The 14,774-nt window shown below is 38.3% G+C and overlaps 1 pseudogene; it reads left to right on the top strand.

The window, feature by feature from the left end:
- Positions 1 to 13,822: 13,822 nt before the first annotated feature.
- LOC105853846 lies at positions 13,823 to 14,472 on the top strand (annotated as a pseudogene).
- Positions 14,473 to 14,774: the final 302 nt, after the last annotated feature.

Here is a 14,774-nt window from a genome sequence, read left to right as displayed (position 1 = left end):
GAAAGTCTCAAATCAATAAACTGAAGTTCTAACTTAAGAAGCCAGAAATAAAATAAATACAAAGCAAATGGAAGGAAATAAAGAATGAAACTCAATGCAATTGAAAAGAGAAAAATAGAGAAAACTAACGAAACAAATAGTTGGCTTTTTCCAAAAAATCGATAAAATTGACTAAACTCTAGCAAAACTGACAAGGAAAGAAAGAGAAGACACCTCACCAAAGAGGCTATATGGATAAATAAGCACAAGAAAAGATATTTGACATCATTGCTAACCAATGAAATGCAAATTAAGGCCACAATGAGATATTGCCTACACACTAAAAACATAAACTTGCACATTTTAAATGACTGACTTCTATGGTATGTGAATTATCACAATAAGGTGAATTCTATGGTATGTGAATTATCACAATAAGGCTATTAAAAAGTGAAATAAAGTCTCTCCAAAGGCATGATAATTCCCAATACTGGTGAGGGTAAAAAGAAACTAGATCTCTTATCCTTTGCTATTAGAAATGTAAAATGATACAGCTACTCTGCCAAATAGTTGAAGGCCTCTAAAAAAAAATACCACCCAGTTATCTGATTCTTCAGCATTTATCTCAGAGAAGTGAAAATTTTTGTCCATATAAAAACCTATACATGATTTTTACAGCACCTTTATCTGTAATTGTCCAAAAATGGAAAAAAGACTATTTCCCTCAATCAGAGACATAAACAGTGATATTCATGCCATTAGATATTACTCAGCAATAAAAAGAAATCAAGTATTGATATATGCAAAAACTTGTATGCATCTCAAGGGAATTATATACTGAGTGTATAAAAGACAATCTTAAAAGCTCACATAAAATTACTACTATCAAAATTCTCAAAGTGACAAAATTATAGAGATGAGGAACAGATTAGTTATTATCAGAGGTTAGATATACTATGGGCAACGTAAGTGGATGTGGCTACAAAGAGGTATCACAATGTGTTGCTAGAATAGTTTATCTTAATTGTGGTTGTGATTACACAAATGTACACATGTAATAAAGTGTCATGTAAGTATTCACACACATTATATCAATGTCAATTTCCTGGCTTTAATATTTTTCTGTAGTTGTATAAGATACAACCATTGGGAAAAAACTGTATCAAAGTTATACAGGACTCGGTATGAATTGTGAATATTACTGGGAATATTATTTCAAAATATAAAGCAATGAGTCCCCTGTATCCAATCTGCCTGGTCAAAAAATCCTGCTTTATGGTTGGCTGCTTTCTCTCCTTTACTTGTACCTTTCCAACCTCAACATTCAGTGTTTTCCCAACTCAGACTCATCTGGATTCAAGGGAAGCAGGATCAATGCCTTCTCATACATCCCTTTCCTCTCCTCTCCATTTGTTCCCTCACTCCCAATGAGGCTTAAGAACAGTCATTACAAAGTCTGGTACCCCTGTGACCCATTGCTAACAATACTACTAGCTAGAGTTTCCTAAAACCCCACTGCCTACCAGATGCCTTATGTACATTAACTGATTTCACTCTCACTAGGACATTCAATGGGAGGTATTTGTTTACTCCTGTTTTCCAGACAAGGAAAACAAACATGAAGACCAAGTTCCTTGCACAAAGACACTTACTAGATTGATGGCAGAGCTGTGATTCAAATCCAGGTCCTAAGGCTGTAATCTCTATGCAGTCACCAAAAAGTTCCTTAGGACTTTTGAGGTGAGGTGTCCATGTTTCCTCTCAAGTAGCAGTTCTCTTCAGCTATTCTCAGCCTAAAATTCTCAATTGTCAACCTAAAACATTAGTTCCTACCACTCCTCTTTTTCTGGTCAGTCCCTTGACTCCAAGTCTCATCCTGGAGGCTATCCATGGAAAAACAATATGATTTATGAAAGTAATCCCCTCAATAAATATCATTTTATTAGTGTTATTTTCCAATTTAGCTTATTTGTTAACGTCATCCTACAAAGTACGTGCTGTACTCTCCATGTACCAGATGAGAAAACTGAAGCTCAGAACAATTAAGGAAATTGCCAAGGTAACAAAATCAACAAGCTGTAAAAGCAATAATCTCACCTAAATTTTGAATATAGGCTCAGGCTATATTCAAACTGAAGCATAACTGAAGCTTAGCCAGGGCTTTGTATGAGAATCACCTGTAGAACCTTTTTCAGCGTGAACCTCTCTGCGCTCACCACCAGAAGTCCTCAGTTAGTAGTTCTAGACAGAGGTCCAGTACTTTGAAAAAGTTCCCCAATTAGTACTGATGTGAAGAAATACTGCATTAAACCATCATAATTCCTGGCATTTTAATCAGTAACCCAACCTTTCAAAATGTATTATCATCTAATCCATAATTGCCCACCTTCCCCACAGAAATGTCATAAAAGACTGTCAGATTCTCTGCTGAAATGTGGGTGCATCACAGATAAATCATGTTTAAGTAGCATTTGCACAGATCTCAAAGGTGTCAATTTAAAAAAAGGATCCTATAACTGAGTAAGTTTGGGAAACACAAGATATTTCCCTTTGAGAGTTTCACAGTCCTATCAAACTCACTGGAAAACACTCCAGCTAAAGAAAAAAAATACTTTGTTTAGCACAGTTTTTATAACTTATTGGACACAGGACTCTTATTATAGTGGAAAGCCAACCCATGGAACATAAAAATAGGAATGCAGAGTTCCCTTTATATAAAAACCCTATCTAGATACCTTATCACAGAAGTAAAAGATGTGTTTTATGTTGAGTTATTTCACAACTACTTGAATTCTCCTTAAACATGCTCCATCTCCCAGTCTTCCCTTTTTCCATAAATGGCATGAAGATAAAAAGCTTAGACATCCTTATTCAGTCTTTTCCCTCTTTCCATACAAATAATCCATCAAAAGGACCTCACGATTCTACCTACACATTTATATGCTGAATTTTTCTACTTCTATTTCTCCTCTATAACTCTAGAACAAAACATCATCACTTGCTTCAAAAGTCTCCTAATTTGTGTCCCTGTCTCTACCCTTTCCCCTCTACAATCTATTTTCTAGGGAAAAAGCCCCCAAATCATGTCACCACCTAAAGTCAGAAATGCTTTTTATTAGTTTTTCAAACTATCTTCCATGCATTTTCCATAGCTACAAGGTCCTACATAACTGTTTCCTGCATAACCTGTCTCCACCTTACTCATTCCATCCTGGTTACCCCCGCTTTCATTCTAGAAATTTGAATCATATAAAATGTCCACTTTTGTAGGTCCCTTAACTTTACTCACATGTCTGTAAATCTTTCTTTCAATAAACATTCTTCCCTCAATTACCCTGAATGTGGTATCCATTTCCTACTAGGACTCTGACTTATAAAGGTCTTTTTAATATTCTATTCTAAATAGTACCTAGAATAGAAGTCGAAGTTGAGTTTATAGTTCAGAGAATCTACCACTCCATTTTAAAAGTCAGAACCATTTCTGTATCTCCCCTAGTCCATTTCCATGATTCCTTAAAGATCTCTTATAATGGCACTTGTGATCAGTCCCCTGAGATATCAGCTGTCTTGGCCAAGAGACTTGAGGTCACCAATTCTTTCTTTTTAATTTTCTCCCTTATTATGCTTAGTTCTAACTTTCCTGATACAGTAGAAGCCATACAAAATTTGAAAAATATTTATTTTCTCTTACAACAGTTATCAGTCCTACCCACCAGATTCTTGCCTTCACTAGCCCTTGGAGCAACTCCATAGAATGCCTAAAACTCTGGAAAACAGTCTGAAAATTGTTACACTATACTATGCCTTCTCTCTTGTAGAAGTAGAAAAACCAAGTTTCCATAAACCCCACTTTCAGCAAGATTACAATCTCATTGCCTGACCATGACTTCTTAAAGTGTGCCTCCTCGATAATGTATGTATTATACTCTTCCTGCCTGAACATGCTAATGAAAGAGTGACTCTGGAACCATCATCTTACATTAAACCCCAATCATAAGCATGATGTAATCATTAGCGACCCCAGTGCAATCTCTAGGTATTATTCGGTGCTCTTTTCGTAAATACAAATACCTGAAGAGCGTACTACTTCATCATACAAGTATATTCCTTTAAGAACAACAAAATATGAAATAGAACTTTGGATAAAAAATCATAGCAATGAATAAGTTGTTTCCTGAAATGTTTACTAAAATAGCAGTCAGCATCCAATAGTATATCACCAAATACCTTCCTGCATCAACAAGAGAATCTGAGCCAAAGAGGTTTTTATCTTTAATGTATTTTTGGAATCTGTATTTATGAACAAAATCTGCACTGTTCATTGAAAAGTAGTTGTTTGGGAATTTGTTATGCTCTATTAAATGAGAATACAAAGGGTAGGAAATATGGTCTACTAAGAGCATGAATACTCTCTTGCCTCCTTTTATTTTTATCCCTACTCAGTATTGAGCAAGGCCCTTGGGAGAAACAAAAAGATAAAGGAATGGATCCTACCCTGAGGGAGTTTATGGTCTCTTGAAATAATAGATGCATCTGAGAAGTAAAACAATGCTTATGACTACTCTGAGAGTTTGCTGGCTACGGGCTCTTGGGTCATTAGAGACCCCAGTACAATCTCCAGGTATATGTCAGTAGTGGTACCCCTTGTCCAAACAGCCTAGGAGGGCACTATTTCTTCACATAAATAAGTGTCTGTTTAAAAAGAATTTCAGGCCCCAACTCCAGTGAATTTGAGTATGTCTTGTACTGGAACCAGGGAACCTGGATTTTCAACAAGCACTCTCCCATTCTGGCCTGATAATATATAAGAATTCCTTCCAACAATGGAAAGCCAATGAGAGTGTTTTAAAGGGGGGGGGGGTGTGGTAACTTAGTGATAGAGTAGTGATTCAGGAAAATAAATCTAGTTCTATGTAGGGCAGACTGAAAGAGAAGGAGATAAGGAAAATCAGATAGAAGGCTTTACAACAGTGGAGGTTTTAAGTCTAATCACTGTGATTTATCTGGCCCTTTGTTCTCAGGACCTAGCATAGAGCCTATTACATAGTAATTCACCCAGAGGCAGCGTTACTTGTGAAGGTAATGAAGCTTATGTTCCTGAGTACCTTACAGCATTCCTTGCACAAACACATTCCCAGTTTCGATTTTATAATTTTTTAATCTCAGTTTAATACATATTTTTAAATTCACTTAAAGAAAGATCCTCAAATTCTATAAAGACTCGGCCCCACAAATTCTGGCTTCCCTGCATTCAGTGTTAATTGAACTGAATTCAGATTTACCCCTTGGACAAATCATTTCATGTATTCTTCCTACATGCTAGAACCACATAATCCTAGTTTATTCTCACTATAACAGACTGATCCTGTTAAAACAAAAATTATATCGTTCCTCTGCCCAAACCTTCCAGTCTGAAAATAAAAGTCAATTCCTTACTATAGCTATCAGGTCTCATCCAATCTCGATTCCTGTTACCTCTCTGATCTCCTCTCCCACTCTCCCATCAGCTTATCTGCTCTGGTTATATTAACCTCCTTATTGGTCCTGGCTATACAAGTAATGAGTTCAGGGCAAGCTGCCCCCCAAAACTGACCACTTTGGAATATTGTTTATTTTGAATTAAAATTGCGTAAGAAATAGCCAGTGCAAAAAGGACAGTCTCACCCTCCTTAGTCTCCCTGAAAGCAGCAAAGAAATCTCCTGTATGAAAGGTGCATTTCCTGTACCAGGAGGTAGAGAGACCACCTTACCATCAGAAACAGAAAATTTAGAGAGAAGAAGCCCTGGTACTTTACCAATTCTCTACCACAAGCATAGATATCTTTGTCTTGCCAAATTCTTTCAGATTTATTATTTCCTTCTCAAAAAGGTACAAATGCCATCTGCTTTGATCACACCTTTGGTTCACATATCTTTTTACCTCCTGTAACTATGAAATAAAATTTATTTTTCTCCTGTTAAGCTGTCCTTTATTAAAGGTGGGTATGTCAGCCAAATACCTAGAAAGGTAGAGGGGAAATATTTTTTCTTCCTTCTAGCAGAAATATATCTCAACTAAGGTGTTAAGGGTTTTTTATTTTGTTTGTTTGTTTTGTATAGGACTGGGGAATAGGCCAGAGGTGTGGCAAGTAAAAGGATCTACCAGAGACAGAGTGGGGGACAGAATAGGCAGACTGACTGAAATACACTGCTGAGGGGAGTAGCAGGCTAGACAGAAGAGGTCTTCTTTGCATATGTGGGTCACCGCCCTGGCAAATATGGAACTTGTACCATAGTGGTGATAGCACTGAGACTTAACCTCTAAGCCATCACAGGACCCCCAAAAGTGTTGAGAATTTTGTTCCTTTTGCCTGGAATGTTATTTTTTACAGACGTTCTCATAGCTCAATTTCTCGCCTCCTTCAGCACTCTGCTCAAATGTTACCTTCTCAATGCTGCCTTTAGATTCTACCTTGTCTAAAACTGTAATAATACATACATACTTCCTCTACCCATATCTCTCTCTATACTTTTCCTTAGCATTTATCACCATATATAACATATTTAAATTTTTGTTTGTCTTTTGACATTAGAAAAGTAAGGTTCATGTGGGCAGGGACACTGGTCTCTTTTGTTTTCTGCTATATATTACTACCTCTTGGAACAATACCATTGTTTTGCCAGATTCAGGAGTGCTAACTTTCCACAAAGCAGGAAGGTTTCACTTATAATTCAAACCAAATGCATATAGCCACAGTATGAATTTATTGGGGGAATCCACATTACAAAAATATAAGTATGCAATTCAATTGGCAGCAAAAATGAAGAGGTTACAAGTACCTTGGCAAGGCTTGGAAAACTGACAGCCATAGTTCTCTGAGGGGGAAGGTAGGCCATTTCTTGGCACCAGAGTCCTAGACTCCTCTCAGCAAAACCTTGGGAATGCTTTAGGATTAAAAATGTGGAGTCCGGGCCCTCCCTGGTGGCGCAGCGGGTTAAAGCACAGCACTGAGAATCTAAAGCCACTTCCGCATGAGTTCGATTCCCGCCTGCCCCGGAGGTGACCACATGGCGTGGCAGACCTCTCCTGACCCGCCCGCTGCTCCTCTCAGCAGTATACTTCGTCCATCTGCCTGTTCTGTTCCCCACTCTGTCTCTGGTGAAGCCTCTCACCGTCCCTGAGCCTCTGGCCTGTACCCCAGTTCTGTATGCACAAATAAATAAATCTTTAAAAAAAAAGAATGTGGAGTCCATAAGCACTCAAATTGCCTTAAATTCAGTGCCTATATTTAACCATTTTTCAGAGACATGCTATCAGCAGCATCTATTAAATTTTAATTTAGGTGGGGACTCTTGCTAGAGTCACATTTTATCTGTCCCTATTTCCACAAGTCTGTTCCTCAGTGTATTCACAAACTAGTGGTATATTATTAATTGATAACCTAATCTATTTCAGTTGCTCCTATTTTTCATTAGTCAGGGTCATTAAAGTGTCAACTCCATCAGTCAGAATCATTATAACAACATATATGAAAATAAAGTGCATAGAAGATGTTCAAACACAACACCCTCACTGAATGAATGCTACTTTTCAGTTGTGTGACCTTGGGTAATTATCTAAGTCTTAGCTTTTTCATCTATAAAACTGGATAGAAATAACACTTACTTCATAGTGGTCTACTGAGATTTAAAATGAGATAGATTGTTTAGATTTAGTGTAGAATCTTACACAGATAAAATAGTCATTAAATACTAACATGAGTCCTTAATAACTTAATCCAAAGAGCATATATGCTAGCTAGTTCCATGGAAGATCAGCCAATTAAGTAATTCTAACACACTTACCAAGGCGTGGCCAAGAATCTCAAAAGATCTGCAAATGCAAAAGCTACTTTTATTTAGCTCCTTCCTCCAGTGATGTATGCTGTTGACAAATAGAGGCAGACGGATACATATACATAGGCAGATAAACATAACATACCGAAAGTTCAGCCAGCATATGGTCTAGGCAAGAATTATAACCTGACTTGCTTCATAGATACATGAAATGAGTCAAGTGCATTTTGATTTATTTGTAAGGAGTCAATCACAGCAAGAACCCAACTAGAATATACTTACCATTACCCTAACACAGATACACATCTTGGTGTGCACATCAAATAAGCACTTTCTTATTCCTTAAGAGCCATAGGAGTCTGAATCAAGAGCAAACTTACACAGAGAGCAGCAGGAGTCATAGCTATTGATATCATATGGTCATTACCCGATTTTGAGTCACTATCACTCTTTTAAGAAAGAGTCCAGTCCCTCTCACTCACACATAAGTAGACTGAGCTCATTCAGAACCTAACAGGGGAGTGCTGCTTCGGACATCTGTTCCTGGACTCCATTCTGACTTTTCATTGTCCAGTTACAGGCTATAAATGTGACCCTTCCTGAGAGAAAAGGAGACTAAGGTAAAGTCCTTCATACTGTCATTACTGTCTGCTCCTTACAAATATATGGGTCCAGATTTCAGATCAGTATTTTTTCTTGCCCCTTGTTTTCTCTCATTGGAGAGTAATATTCTGTACATACTGAATAACAATAACAACCAGTTACCATTTACTGAACAATACTGTATCTTGAGCACCATAACACGACCATTATACTCATTATTGTAAGGTTTAAACCCTTATAATAAACTGTTAAGGAGATATATTGACCCCATTTTACAAAGGGGGAATCTGAACTGACTCCAAAAGACTAACTTACTACATAAGGCCATACAGCTAATAATTGATAAAACCAGGATTCAGAAAGTTCTGCCTTCTCCAAAATGCCATTCTAGACAAAAGATATATAACCACATATGTGAAACTAACTTGAAGATATAAAGTCCACACCTGGTCCTCCCTGGTGGCGCAGCGGGTTAAAGCACAGCACTGAGAATCTAAAGCCGCTTCCACAAGAGTTCAATTCCCGCCTGCCCCCGGAGGTGACCACATGGTGTGGCAGGCCTCTCCTGACCCGCCCACTGCTCCCCTCAGCAGTGTACTTTGTCGATCTGCCTTTTCTGTTCCTCACTCTATCTCTGGTGAAGCCTCTCACCACCCCTGAGCCTCTGGCCTGTACCCCAGTTCTGTACACACAAATAAATAAATAAATCTTTTAAAAAAATAAAATAAAAAATAAAGTCCACACCTATTGGGCAACATGAAATTTAGAAAAAAGATATTGAAAGCAGATTCATCCAACACAGAAAACAAAGTTCTGTATTAAAGACCCTCTTCTGATAGAGGCCTTTCTTATTTCATAAAAGTCAATATTCACTTTCTTATTTTAGCTGGCATACTCTACTGTCTACTAGTCTCCAGGTAACTTGAGCAGTCAGGTTCAGTGTACTGATCTGGGCCTAATCAGGAGAGGTACATGTCATGGTAATTTAGCAAGGAAAGTTTAATATAAAGGATTTATAAGGGATTATTCATTACAAGAGAAGATTGGAATACCAAGGGATAGGCTAAGACGAAAAGGTAACTCTAAGTACAGAAATAGCACATATAAGGAGCAATCACTACTGTAAGCCTTAAATAGAATATCCAAGAAAGAGTTCCCTTCACCCCTACAACCTTTTCCAACAGGTCTGAGATCCAGACAATGATGGAAAAAGCATTGCCATGGCTTAATAGATGGCAAAGAGGTTGCTGTGGTGACACACCAGTTAAACCTGCTGAAAATCTGCTCTTTGCAACTTGGCAGAAACTAATTTTTACAGGAGTTCATGGGAAATGTTTCATCAGAGGCACTCTAATACAAAACCACCTAAGAGAAGGTTACCAGGGGAAATTTTTGGCAACTGAGAGCTGCTGGAGTTCATGCACTGTAGAAGTCAGGCACTAGACAAGCCACCTACACTATAGAAGCTGGAGAAGTCTCTTGCCCTTCAGGAGCCTATTGTGTGAAGACACTGGAACCAGAAAGCAAATTTTTTTTTCTAGTGTCTCCTTAGTACCTATAACAACACTTAATATCATAATAACCAGAAAAGGAAAGCCATTTAAAGGCCCAAATTCATTTTTACAGATCAGACGGTTAGTATACATATGGAGCTGAAAATAAAAAGTGATCTTTCAGATCTATCAAAACTTGGTCGATCACTGAGCAGTTTGCTTCCTCTGGTCCTAGCTTCTAGCTAACACCTTCTCTCCTCTTCTGCTCTACTTCCTGCCTAGGGGCAGGGGAAAGCTGATAGAGATAACCTTAACTAACATGTTAAAGTATGTCCTTCTATAAAGACAGAAAAATATAAAGATGCATACATATTCCAATCACACACACCCGATGTTCACCTCACACCTGTGTATACATGCACCTGCACATCAGCATATATACATGTATATAGATATGTAGATATAAATAAGGAAATATTTGTATAAACAAAGTGATAAAAATACTATCTAAGTACATCAGAACATTGTATATCTCCCATAGGAAAACATCTTGGTTACTCATGAATCATTAACCCTTAACAACACAAAAGTATTTCATTGTGGTTAAGAACAGAGTGCAGTTAACAATAGCCTTCAGTCTATATCCTTCCCTCCACCTGTTTCTCTATGTATAGTTCTATAGGAACACAATCATACACATTGATTTATGTATTGTTTATGGTTGTTTTTATGCTGTAACAGCGGAGTTGAATAGTTGCAAAAGACACCATATGGCAACAAAGACCATATGGCACTGCAAAGTCTAAAACATTTACTATGTGGCCCTTTACAGAAAAAACTTGCAATCATTGAATAAGAGTGTGGAATCTACAGTTAGATTACATGTGTGAAAATTTCAGTTCCACCCCCATGGTATATGGTGTAGGGTTATGGTGATTTGGTGGTAGGTATAGAGTAACAACATACATCCAAAGAAGTGTGACTCTATTCCCCCTAAATCATATAGAGTTGTAAACTAACATTACCTCGATAAAAAAATAAACAGAAGTGAAGAGTGTCACTCAGAATGAATTATGCAACAGAAAAGCAAAGAGTATACAAAACAACTTCCAAAGACCCATGCTTCACTTACTTTCATACTCCTAAAAATGGCCACGTCAGAGGCGTTAAGTGGAGCTGTTAAAGCTAAAATTCTTAAAAATCTTCATGAAACACTTTTTGCATGAGTACCCAGGCCCAAGATCACAACTATAAGTCACCACAGATGATGATGACTGACAAAAGGGAAGAACCAGGTGAGAAGTAAATGAAGAGAAAAAGAAAGATTAGCCAGAAGTGGGAGGAGGATCCTAAAACACTTCTTTGCAGAGTTGCAAGTTGCCTAAGTCCAGTATGTTATATACCTGTAAAGAACAGCCTGAGCTGAGTTGCTTATAGCTTTCTTTATGGGAAGGTAAATAAGAAGCTCTTAAAGATTTTAAAACCAGTAATTTCTTGTTAGAATTTCAGCTGTCCCCCATCCGATGCCAAATATAGAATTCACTGTATTCTTTGAACTTCCATAGTTTGATTCTTTGAAGTACTTTTGCCATAGTCATAAAAATACAACTCTCAAATATCAAAGTGCTTAACAGAGACCAAGAGTAGTTCAGGAAAATTTCCTGGTAAACCAACTGAAATAGTTCTCAAACCCACCTGCATCCATACCTTGTGCCTTCATCATCATGCAGTAGAAATATGGTCTCCTGTGCTAACTAGGGAATGATACACATTTATACTGACCAGGTGGATGGTTCAGAGCTTCAATCTGATAATATTCAATAAATCCTAGCTTGTTTATTGATTTTTATAATTTAATTAAGAGAAATTTAGTCACACTCAAGTGTATTAATAAAGTCTTCATTTTAAACTTTTGTCAAGAAGTGTACTTAGGTGATTAACAAAACAGTTTTTTACCATTCTACCTTCAGGGAACGCTTCTTTTCAGCATTTGGTAGGTTTGTATAAGACTATTTTGTTTAAGGAAGGCTAAAAGAAGAAAAGATGCTCGAGAATAGTGGTTTTTACAGTGTGACTCCAATTGTGATAATATAGGACTGCCATGAATCCAGGCGGTACAACTGAGCTCAGGCCTAAATTTTGGGCTTAAGACATCAGGGGAAGTAGCTGACTTTCACCTAAGATAGACCCATTTAATTCTCTGGCTTGAAATTGCTGCAGGTAAATTGACCAAGATGGCAAGGCCTGGAATAACAAGACTAGAACTCACTGGGGTCTGAGTTACACACTTCCTGACTGCATGGTGATAATGGAAAAAGTGTAAGGCACAAAACTAGCTGCAGACGAAAACAGATACTATGATGCCATTTAAATATCCTCTTAAAGCATGAAAAAAATATAGACTTCAGTGGAACGTAAGAAGTCTATATTTAACAACACGTGTTATTCCAATAGACAGAGGCAAAGTAAAGGTAAGTGCAGGAATGAAACACCAACTTTGTAGTACTGGATACTACTCGGAGAAAGGGTGTGCTGAGCTTCAACTCCATTTCTAATATCTTATTTCAGAGAGTGGTTACATGGATAATGAGGAAGTAGAATGGAACTTTGGGAGAAGACAAAGAATAGAGAAATAAAGAATAGCTCTGTAGTATCACATACTTCTAGAAAATGAATGTCTCTGCAATAGCAGTGATTTTTTAGGTGTCTGGGTTAGAGAAGGAGACAGAGGTCTCTGCTGAGAATAAAGAGGAGGAGGATACTGGAAAAAGAAGCAAAGGAAATGGGGATGCCAAGTGTTTTCTGATTGTCATTGTTTTCCTTTAGGCCACCTTGTCTCTAAAAGTATTTGGTGCTTTAATACAGAAAGAAAAATTAGACCCTTTGAAGTTTCAACCAGTGAAGAGTTCACAGGTGGGGAGGCCAGTGTAAAACCAATTATGATATATGCTATTATAATGATATATGCTATTATAGCATGAGAAAGAATGTTCCCAGTGCCACCCAGATGGCTTAGTAAATTTAACTAAATGTAGAAACAAGGTCTTCTCCCCAGATTTCTGGACCACCTTCCCTTTCTCTGATCAAGTATCTTCTCACCCACTTGCTCACCTAAGTCCTAAATTAGACCCATTTTATTACTAAGGTCTGCATAAAACTATATGCATAAAACTATAGCAATATTATATATATTGTAATTGCAATAAAGTAAAAGAGAATATTAACTAACAACTATAAACCAGAGACATTCTATGGGGGAGCGGGAGGGGAAAAAGCACATGGGCCTATGGTGGCTGGCATGTGGGTGAAGTGGTGGTGGGAAGCCCACGGGGATTACAACTGAGATGAAAAAAGTACAAAATGAAGAATGACGTAAAAAATATATTTATAAAATAAAAAAGAAAATTACATCTTCCTAATAATCATATTTTTAAAAAGCCTACAGCAATACTAACATGAACCTCTTCATCACCCATGTAACCACCCTCTGACTTAAAAAATAAAACATTAGAAGTGGAGTCACTTAAAGAACTGGTCAAAAAAAAAATAGTTGGGGGCCCTCCCTAGTGGTGCAGCTGGTTAAAGCACAGCACTAAGAACCTAAAGCCACTTCAGCATGAGTTCGATCCCCTGCCCCGGAGGTGACCCACATGGCACAGCAGACCTCTCCTGACCTGCCTGCTGCTCCCCTCAGCAGTGCACTTCGTCAGTCAGCCTGCTCTGCTCCCCACTCTGTCTCTGGTGAATCCTCTCTCACTGCCCCTGCACCTCTGACCTGTACTTCAGTTCGGTATGCATAAATAAATAATTTTTTTTTTAAAAGTTGGTGAGGTAATATCCAAATGACACTAAAAGTTAAAGAGGATGTGCTATTCTTGAATTCAAGATGAAAGAAAGCAGAAAAAAGGATGCCAAAATTCTAAACAAAGAGTATGCAGCGAAGACCACTGAAAATCAAAGATCCTGATGGTGAAGATGCCAGGAAAGTGATGCAAAATGTTGAGCTTTGGAAACACATTGTTCATAACAAACCTGGATTATAAAGTTGACTGGAAGAAAATAAAATGAGTTTGTTGTATGGCTGGAGTGGTGGTCCAAACAGACATTCTTGAGGATAAAGATACGAAAAGTCATGGAATGGGCACTGTTACTTTTGAACAGCCCACTAAAACTGTGCAAGCTATATCTATGTTCAGTGCTCAGTGGCTATTTTGATAGACTGATGCATAGGAAAATGGATGATAGTGCCTTACCTAATGGGGACTTTTCCCCCTCCTGGCCATGTGCAACACATTTCCTATGGATTTGGTGGTACTGGCATCAGGTTAGGACCAGGAGGACAACCTATTCATGCCAGTAATCTGAGCAAAGACATGGGCATGGGGGTAGAAGGTATGGGATTCAGAATAAATAAAATGGGAGGTATGAAGTGACCCTTTGGTGGTATCCCAGAAAACACAGATGGATTTGGATCAGGGTGAATATGGGCACAGTAAATGGTAGGACCAAAAGCAATGTCCCCAGGATTGAGGCAGCGGGCCCAGTCATGGTGTACACCTGGGCAACAGCATGGATCCTGTAGTATCTGAGATTGAGTGCATGGGCCTGGGCCTGGGCATGGACTCAGTTGAGTACATGGGCAAGCTAGGTCCTTACTATGTGGCCTCCAGCATCAAGCTGAAATGGAGGGCATGGGTATGCTGCCATGGACTTTAGTCTTGAGCACATGGCTCACCTATCCACCCCTGGGCCAGACAACTGAGTGCATGGGCTCGGTTGTGGAGCATACAGATCTGAGCATGAAGCACATGCTGAGTGTGAGGGCTGGCTTGGAGTGCATGGGCCTCGAGCACATGAGTCCCACCACGGGCACTGGCACTTAAC

Source organism: Condylura cristata, unplaced genomic scaffold (assembly GCF_000260355.1).
Source record: "Condylura cristata isolate star-nosed mole 26May11 unplaced genomic scaffold, ConCri1.0 scaffold00019, whole genome shotgun sequence".
Classification (NCBI taxonomy): domain Eukaryota; kingdom Metazoa; phylum Chordata; class Mammalia; order Eulipotyphla; family Talpidae; genus Condylura; species Condylura cristata.
This window is presented reverse-complemented; position numbering and strand designations above follow the sequence as displayed.